A 9,795-nucleotide genomic window follows, 5' to 3' on the forward strand; every position below is an offset into this window, starting at 1 on the left:
CCCAACTCGGGGCTCGAACCCACCGATTGTGAAATCATGACCCCAGTGAAGTTGGAGGCTCAACCAACGGAGCCACCCAGGTGCCCCTGCATTTTGATGATCTTAACGGTTTTATTTAATTTATTTTTTTAAATTTACATTCAAGTTAGTTAGCATATAGTACAACAATGATTTCAGGAGTAGATTACTTAATGCCCCTCACCCATTTAGCCCATCCCCCCTCCTACAACCCTTCAAGTAACTGTCTGTTACTGGGTGGCTCAGTCGTTAAGATCTGACTTCAGCTCAGGTCATGATCTCACAGTTGGTGAGTTCGGGTCCCACATTGGATGAACTGGAGCCCTGCTTTGGGTGAGCATCAGCCCTGCTCTGGGTGAGCTGGAGCCATACTTTGGGTAAAATAGGAGCCCTGCTTTGGGTGAGCCCCACTTCTCTCTCCCTCTTTCTCTCTGCCCCTCCTGGGATTCTCTCTCTCTCTGTCCCTCTCTCTGTCTCTCTCCAAAAATAAAATAAAATGGCGCCCAAATGTAATGCTGAAGAGCTGACTAGTGTTCCCAGGGGCCAGAAGCCTGTGAAGTGCCTTACAGAGAAAATGTGTGTGGTAGATCAGCCTCTTCAGTCATGTGTCAGAGTTGGTGGTGGTGAGTTTAATGTTTGTGAGTCAGCAATATATATTAAATAACGTGTCTTTATATAGAAACACACATAAAACATGATTATGTATTAATCAGTTGACAAAAATGTGATCAGATTCTTACAGGAATTAAGCCTTTCTTTTCCCTTGAAACAGTGGCTCAGTATCTGCTAATTCAGTGTCTGTGGCTACTTTACAGAACATAATTACCACAGATAGTGAGACTTGACTATATATGTGGGACATTCTGCTTGGTGACCTGCATTTTGTTTGTCAATATATGATAAACATTTTCCCAGGACATTTCATAATCTTTGGCTTTAGGCCAAAGCAGTGAGGAAATTAATTGGAGAAAACTGCAGCTACCGGGTGCATGAGGTCAGGTAGCTGGGTGCCTCAATATATGAAAAGAGGTTTTCACCCTCATGCAGATGTTTGACAGAATGTTGACATCAGCTCTATTTGAGGCCATATTTTATTTGGTTGCAAAACAACACCTTTCATTAACTTATTTATAACAGGAAGGAAGGGAAGTAAAGACCTTGGGGAAGTACAAAGTCTACCCACACGAACATTTCCTAATGAGTATTCTGCAGAAAACAAGTTCCGCAAAGCGTCGGTAGGTATTGTTCCTGGGGTGCACGTTGAATCTGCAATCGCCCTGAGGCTCAAGTGTAAGGAACGTCTTCTCACCCTATTTCTGCAAATTTCATTCGATGTGACTCTGGGCCCTCATGCACTTGTGAGGTTAAGAGACTTAAGCACACTACTTTTAGGAGAATTCTCCCTTTTCCCACCCTACACACGAAGGCTGCAAGGAACGTATACAAATTGGAACACTTGGCCAGGGCTCTCTGGTTCCTGTGTGCTAAATCCCACCACTGTGCTCAGTTTCCAAGCCAGCATGCACCCTATGGTGGTGGTGGGGACAGCAGTTTCCTGTTGCCATTTGGCTCTTGCCTGAGGTTTAGCTGCTGAAGTACAAGGTCCATCCCTGGATGTCCACTGTTGTCCCCTTGCTGGGGGCCCACCCTTCCTTACGACAGAAACTCCAAGCCACAGGCCCCCTTCTGTTTAGAAAGTCTCTTTTCCCCAAGACTAGCTGCTTCAGCCCTGTCTCCTCCAAACCCCAGAGCCACTCCCACTTCTTAGGCCAATTAATATGAACATATTTGAGCTCGACCTTGATCATGCAGAGCTATCCCCTGCAAAGTCGATAAGGGAATGCTCAAGTCCAAAGAAATTGTCCAAAGCAGTGGGTTTATGTATTCTTTAACCTCTCAGAGTCTTGAATATGCTGGATGCCTTGCAGATCATCAAGAGGAAGATGGTGCTGGGAAATGTTTTAAAGTAGGGAGTTTTGGGAGGTGGAGCACCTCCTGGGGTTGGTGCCTGGTTGAGTACACTGGGAAACTCAAGGTGATAAATGGCTTCCAAAGGCCCTGAAGTTGGCTGGTGATTAATTTCCTCTCCTTGAGCCAATTTCCCCAACAGAAGGTGAAACCATTTAGTCCACATCCGTCGTAGGCTTGGTTGTAAGAAATGGTGTCTTCTGAGACTTGATTGCTCTGTTGGTCTCCATTTGGGAAATCTGAAACATCTGGTGGGAGCTCCAAGTCAAGCTTACAAGGAAGTGAGACTCTGGGGACAGGCCTCTTGGTGCTGTGGAGCAGGTGTTGTGCTTGGTGCCTGTGTGATGTTGGCCTTGAGCCACAGGGACCTCTGGGACTTCATGACCTGCCCTTTAGAACTGCTGGGGATTTAGAGACTCCCCTTGTAAGATGGGCAGTGCCAGGTAGCACTGTGTCCACACAAAGCACTTCCTTGACCAGAGTGGTGTTGCCCTTCGGAGTGAATGTGTGGGGCAGCACTCATGGCTGGGGCTATGACTTCCGCCTCGGAAATGGGAGGCATTCAGTGGGTGGGGAAATCCACAACTTCACGCCTGCCACACCCAAAGCAGGTGGTGCATCTTCCAAAAAGACATCTCATTTTTGTTACTTAGAGATCCTCAGTCTCAGGCTGAGCAGAGAAGCCTAATACCCCATGGACACTCCCATTGGCCTCTGTGGGATGAGCTGCATTCCACCCTGGGTACAGGCTCCGCTGCCCAGACTGAGGTCTGATCTGTGTCTTATTCCACCAGTTGAGGTGAGAGTGTGTTGCATTATCCTAGAGGCATTCTGAGGGTCCTCCGGTACAGGGGCACTGGAGCTAATGCACAGATATCCCTTGGTTAAGTGGGTTTGTGTCTTTAAGATGTAGAGAGTGGGGGTGCTTGGGTGGCTCAGTCAGTTAAGCGTCTGACTTCAGCTTAGGTCATGATCTCACAGCTCATGAGTTCGAGCCTGGCTTCAGGCTATGTGCTGACAGCTCAGAGCCCGGAGCCTCCTTCAGATTCTGTCTCTGGTTCTCTCTACCCCTCCCCAGCTTGCTCTCTCCCTCTCTCTCTCTCTTAAAAATATTAAATTTTTTTTTTAATTTTTAAAAAAGATGTAGAGTGTAATGCTCTCCTGTTTCCCTTCTGAGAGCCACTCCCCACCCAGCTTCACATTCCACAGCTTTTCCTTCATGGATTATTTGGTTCTTGGACATGGGACACATGTATCATTTTGATCATTTGAAGCCTGTGAGTAATGCTTGGTACTTACTTTGTGCTATATTGGCCCCAGTCACCCATTTTACTTTACTTCCAATTAAGCCAGATGAAACGGTAGTATTATAGCTATCATTTTGCACTTGCATTCTGCAGTTTACAAGGTGGCTGCGGCATTCTCCACCTACGGGTTGTTTTGAAGGATTAAAATCCACTTCAGAGGGCGCCTGGGTGACTCAGTGGTTAATTGTCTAATTCTTGATTTTGGCTTAGGTTGTGATCTTGCAGTTTGTGGGATCAAGCCTCATGCTGGGCTCTGCACTGATAGTGAGGAACCTGCTTGGGATCCTCTCTCTCTCTTTCTGCCCCACCCATTTGCACTCTATCTCAAATTACATGAATAAACATTTAAAAAAATCAACTTCAGAAGGCCTCATCTGTAAAACCGAGCTTAGCATAAATCTGACAGTAAAGTCCAAGAAAACATGCAGCGTGGTGGGAAGTCAAATACCCCACCTCTGCAGATTTCGTCTTATCTATGTTTTCCCACATATGGTCCAATCTGGACACTCCTTGCTGTCCAGGCTCAAGACACATTTACTGGACTTAATATCCAGATTCCTCCCTTGAACTGCTAAATTGTGTCACCTGGTCTATTTTGGGGTCTGACCAGTCTATAAAGAATGTGTCTGTGTCAGTGTCCATCAAGGATTCCCCCAGGAGATCAGGGGCAGAGATTCTGGGCTTCTGTGAGTGGTAGACACAATTCCAAACTTGATGCCAGGAATTGGAAGTGTAGGACCTAATCTTGCCACCTGCTGGCTTAATGACCTTGGGCCTGTCCCATGACCTTTCCAGACCTCCATATTTTTCCTCTTTAGGGTGGACATCATAGGTCATTGTGAGGATTAGAAGAGTATCCATGTAAGTGGACATAGCTTAAGAGCTGTTCCTGAATGGATGGTAACTTCACCCCTATTTACATATGCAGTATGGGCCTCAGTTTTCTCAGGTCTGCATTGAGGATCATCATTTTTGCTCAACCAACTCTTCAGAGGTGACATCAGAATCAAACAAAACTCTGCCCATGGAAGTGCTTTGTAGGAGACTGAACAGCGTCACTCATGTTCTGTGTGGTACGCAATTTCCAGAATCCCACACAGGTCAGGGGCCTTCGGCCTGGCAGGTGTTAAGTCACTGCTGTTGCATGTCGGTTAAAGAGAAGGCCTCTGCCTCGTAGAGACTGGTCCTTTCCCAGTTCCTCTTGGGGGCCAAAAGACCATTGGCTGCATGGCCTGGAGGCCATGGTGAGAACCAATGGAGCTGGGTCATAGCTCCCAGACTGTCCTTCTTGAGTCAAAGAAAAAAGGATGAATCCTTTGCGTCAAGGAAAGCTGATGACTCCACGTGCAATGCCTTAAGACACTCCCCTTTGTTTAGCCTTGGTGTCTACAGGGGCTTGTTCTGCGTTTTCAGGTACCTGTGATTTTCGGAGAGGGGCAGAGAAGGAGATGGGGTGGGGCAGTCAGGGCCCACAGGGCCTGCCTTGGAAGGCATGGTGTGTGGGTGAATGTGTGTACACACTTTACTTCCCCCTGAGCCAATCATCCTGGGAGGAGTTTGCTAAGAATGTATCTTCATACCGTCCTAGCTGTAAATCTTGAGAACATTACTCATTGAACCCTGGTTTCCCTTGTCTCTGATCTGGGCAGCCTTATCTACCCAATGCGATTGTTGTTAGAATTAAATCCGAAAATATACGTGGATGAGGTTGAAGGCCATTTTTGTAAACTTCAAAGTAACAGCCTGGTTAACAACCTTCAGTGTTGTCTTCATCAAAGTCATAAGGAAAAGGCGTATGGGAATTAGCCCCACCTTTCCGTCTGCCTGGGCAAAATCCAGACCTACATATGGGTCAAGGGGGCCGACTTCTGAGAAGCTTTCCTTGGAAAGGAAGTTGCTGGCAGCTGACTAATTACCAGGGAGAAAAACAAAAAGTTGCAATGCTATTCAGGCAAAGGATGGGACCCAGTGTCTGCTGTGTGGGGTACAGAGAGGCAAGACTTTTGAGGAGCCTGTGGGGTCCAGAGGAGCTTCTCCAGAATGAATGTTCAGGGACTCCTCCACTTAGGTAAATCAACAAACCACAGTGCTGTTAGCATCAGCAAAGTTATTCTTGCACCTTGTTTCAGTATACTTACTTCAATCTACAGAGAAAACAAGAGATCCCAGTGCCCGAAAAAAAATGGTTCTGTAATCTATGAAATCACATCACAGTTGAGAGCAGAAAGTGACACAAAACAAGAAATATGAGAAATTAAGTTGCAAGGTATAGATTTTGTCAGACTAAATTAGCAGTAAGCAATACCTACTTCTCTCTTAGGGCCCATGCTCAAAATAAAATGAGAGCTTGCTGGCGTGTGTGGGTTCTTGTCGGCATGCTATGATGTGTGAGGTATGGCGGGCCACAGGGTGAGCATCAGAATGGAAATAATAATTATTTTTTGCAGCAATGTCTTCTCAAGCTTCAAAGAGAGAGGCTTCTCTCCTTGCACATGCAAACATCAATTTGGGAGCTGAGGAAGGTAATTTTCACATGCAAATGCATGTAAGTTGAAATAAGCAGACGCAATGAACAGACTGTTAAAGAAACACAGGCCTCCTTCTCTTCCAGTACAAAGGAGCAAAGGGCTGAGGAGAAGCAGTGACTCCTTGAAGGAGAGGTACATACCTAGTGAGTTTCTATGCTCGCCTCCCTTGAACATGTCTCTGTTCCCATGAAGCTTTCCAAGAAGTGCTTTATTAAAGTGTTGACGTAAAGTGTTTTATTTTCTTGGTAGAAAATCAGGGGCATCCACTGTGAAGTGAAATATGTGAGTGTGGAGTCTCATATGATGCCAGAGCCTACTCTTTTGCCTCCTGGCCATGTGACCTCATCACAGGATGCTGTCAGGATCAATGGGAGTACACTGTTGAGGTCCCCAGTGGACCCCGGTGGACCAGAAGCCACAAGCCCAAGGGAGAAGCAACAAATGCCACGGCATTTTCTAAAACATCAGATTCTATGCTAATCCCTCATCCCAGCATCTCTTGCAGGGCTCTCTCCCTTCCCAAGTCACACCAAGACACTGGAATCCATGGATAACACGGAGCTGTTCGCCACCAGAGTCTGAGCATACCTTCTAGCCCAGAACCTCTGCTGTTCCTAGCCATCTTTGGAACACTGGAACTTTCTGAAGATGCCAGAGTGTTGTATGCCTAGATGAGCCTCAGTCGCTCTTTCTTTTGCTTTTGCTGGTTTAGAGAACAAAAGGAACTCTTCTGTCCCCCTCCCCTTCCACACGCATATTGTTCTCCCCACCACCACCAGCTTTCAAGAGGAAATCCTACTTTTATGCTTTAATATGTCTGATCAAGACACGGCTATTTCCAAATCTCTCCCCAGGATCCTTTGGGGGACAAATGCCTGGAGGCCTCACAGGGAGAGTCTGCCTTTGCCCTGTCCAGTTCCTCCCTGGGTGCGGTGAGCATAGGTTAGTTATCTGCTGGACCACCAGAGGGATGGGAAAGGCAAGAAGAAATTAACACCACACCATAATAAACGCTCCACTGTTACCTGATTCACCTTCGTATGAGTGGAGAGTCATTCCACACATAAGGGTAACTACCATTCTTCCTTGGCCACCCTTGGACAGGTAGTTAAAAGATGCCCCCTGACCCTCCCTCCCACCCTCCCTCCCTTTCTCTTTTTCTTTCTTTCTTTCTTTCTTTCTTTCTTTCTTTCTTTCTTTCTTTCTTTCTTTCTTTCTTATTTCTTTCTTTCATAATAGTCATTTGTATTAAATCATATATTAAAATAATAACTGATTGAACATAGGAGGAATGTTTTATCAACTCCCAAATTTAAAGAATCACAAAACATTTATTATTTTATTATTTTCTTTAATTTTTTAATGTTCTATTTATTTCTGAGAGAAAGAGAGAGAGAGAGATGGGGTGAGCAAGGGAGGGTCAGAGAGAGAGGGAGACACAGAATCTGAAGCAGGCTCCAGGCTCTGAGCTGTCAGTACAGAGCCTGACACGGAGCTCGAACCCACAAACCATGAGATCATGACCTGAGCCGAAGTCAGACACCTAACCCACAAAACATTTTTTTCAACAGCTGACCCTTGTTTTTCTCCCCTGACCATTTTAACTCTGTGATTCTCTGAGTCTGTAAAGAAGGAACAACCGATCCCTACTTGGGCCCTCTGACGCTTCTACTTAGCATCTTCAAAAGTTTCGGCACTGCCATTTGGTATGGATGAATGCAGGAACGGTTTTAAATGTATGTTCCAACAAAATGTCATGGCAATCATAGGGAAGGGCTATTGAGAAATACACCCCTGCAACATTTCCCACATCTTCTGCTTTGGGTTAGCCTAAAAATAGCCAGGAGGATTTCACTAGAATATTGAAAACTCTGACCACAGCAGAAAGAACAGAAATTGAATGAGAAGATCTCTAATCTCTGGACAGGGGCAGGAGGGGCTCTCTCATTTTCTGCCTTGCCACCAATGACCACTAAAGCAATTGCCAACTTCCAAACCCTTAGCCTTGGTGAGGAAACACATGGCAAGTTGAAGCTAATTTTCTCTTGTAAAGAAAGTAACTGTTGTTTCCTTCCCTCCCCCCCTGAAAATTATTCTAATACAAGACTGTCCTGGTAACACTCAAATCTCAGTGGCCACCAGGAGCTGCTTGGTTAGGCTGCTTGGTCCTTGTCCCAGGGAGGTCAACCCATCTTGGTCTGACTTTGTAGGAATTTCTGAGGTTAGCACAGAGATTTTGAGAAGCTCACAGACCAGACCTTCCTAGTGATAAAGGAGGCTTCAGGGTGTGGTTTAAAGGTGACAGAAGGTTAGCTGGACATCAGGTCAACTGAATTCTAGCTGTGACTCCAGCACTGACCAGCTGTAGAGCTGGGAGAAGCCTTCAGCGTCTCTAGCCCATTTTTTCATAGGTGAAATAAAGTGTTTATATAGAAGCCACAAGCCCTTTACATTTTACTTTCAATTATCTTTCAGTCAAAAGAACATGTTACAGGGAGTAAATGTACTGTTTCTATTCCTCCACTAAGTAACTTTGAATACTATATATAAAACAAACATAAGATGACCCTAAAATGTGGAGTAAAGGGCATTTCATTTCAGCCAAGGACTTTGAAACCTAAGGAATGACTTGTTGGTGACTGGGCTTTCTTTTTGTCTCAAACGTTCCATAGTTGGAGCTAAAGAAGCCAGTGACCTGGAAATGCAAAGGGAATTAGAAAAAAATTTTTCAAGAAAAACCTAAGGATCAAGAAATAAGCAGTCTAGTAAGACAAAAGATTTTCAGACTCTACTCCACCCAAACATCATGGGAAAAACTGTAATTCCACTATTAACTACACCAGCAAAGATTAGATGGAGAGAAGACTTTCACCCTTGCAAGGGTCTAATGAGGTACCCTAATAGCCCCCATGGTGGCATCAGAAAAGGCCAAAGTAGAGAGCCAGGATTTTCATCCCTTGTGGTAATGAACTCCCACCCCTCACAGTGTCAGTGGACATCCTATGGGGACATAGAACTCCCACTTCCCACTGAGCAGTTGTGATGAGCCCTCCCCACCTTGTGTGTCAGTGCAAACCAAGTGAAGAACTTGGACTTATACTCTTGCCTGATAGTAATAAGACAAACCAATCTTTCTCTTACTCTTGCCAAACTGGTATCAGAGAAAACCAGCTAAGGTGGAAGGTTTAAATAAAACCCAGAGTCTCAGGACCAATACAGAATGCCCAGGACTCAAAAGAAAAATCACTTGTCATACCAAGAACCAAGAGTTTCTCAGGTTGAATGGAAAAAAGCAATCAATATATGCCAAGAACAAGATGACTGTGATATTGGAATTATTTGCCAAAAATTTTCAAGGGCTCATAATTTTAATGAGCAATTATGAAAATACTTGGAATTAAAAAAACATAGAAATATCAGCAAAGGAATAGAAACTCTCAACTGAGAAATAGAAGATATAAAGAAGAACCAAATGGAAATTGTAAGGCTGAACAATACAATAATTGAAATAAAAATTTCATTGGATGAATTCAACAGCAGAACAGAAGGGACAGAGGCATAAGTGAACTGGAAGATAGAAAAATAGAAATTATGCAATCTGAGCACAAAAATAAAAAATGATAAAAAAATAAACCTTAAACAATTGAAAAATAACAGAGCCTCTAGGATCTGTGGGGTTATAACAAAAGATCAAACATTTGTGTTATGTGTTATAGAAATCCAGGAAAGAGAATCGGGAAAAAAGGGAGGGCAGAGAATGTACTGTAAGAAATGTTGCCTGGAAACTACAGATCCGAGAAGCTGGAAAAAAAATTTTTTTTTAAGTCCAGAATAGGACAAACACAAATAAATCTACACTAAGACACATAATTAAACATGTGAAAGCTAAAGTCAAAGAACAATCTTGAAAGCAGCCAAAGAAAAATAACACATTGTCTATAAGGTAAAAACAAGTAGAATGACAGTGGATTTCT

Source organism: Hyaena hyaena, unplaced genomic scaffold, assembly GCF_003009895.1.
Source record: "Hyaena hyaena isolate Hyena2069 unplaced genomic scaffold, ASM300989v1 scaffold_95, whole genome shotgun sequence".
NCBI lineage: Eukaryota > Metazoa > Chordata > Mammalia > Carnivora > Hyaenidae > Hyaena > Hyaena hyaena.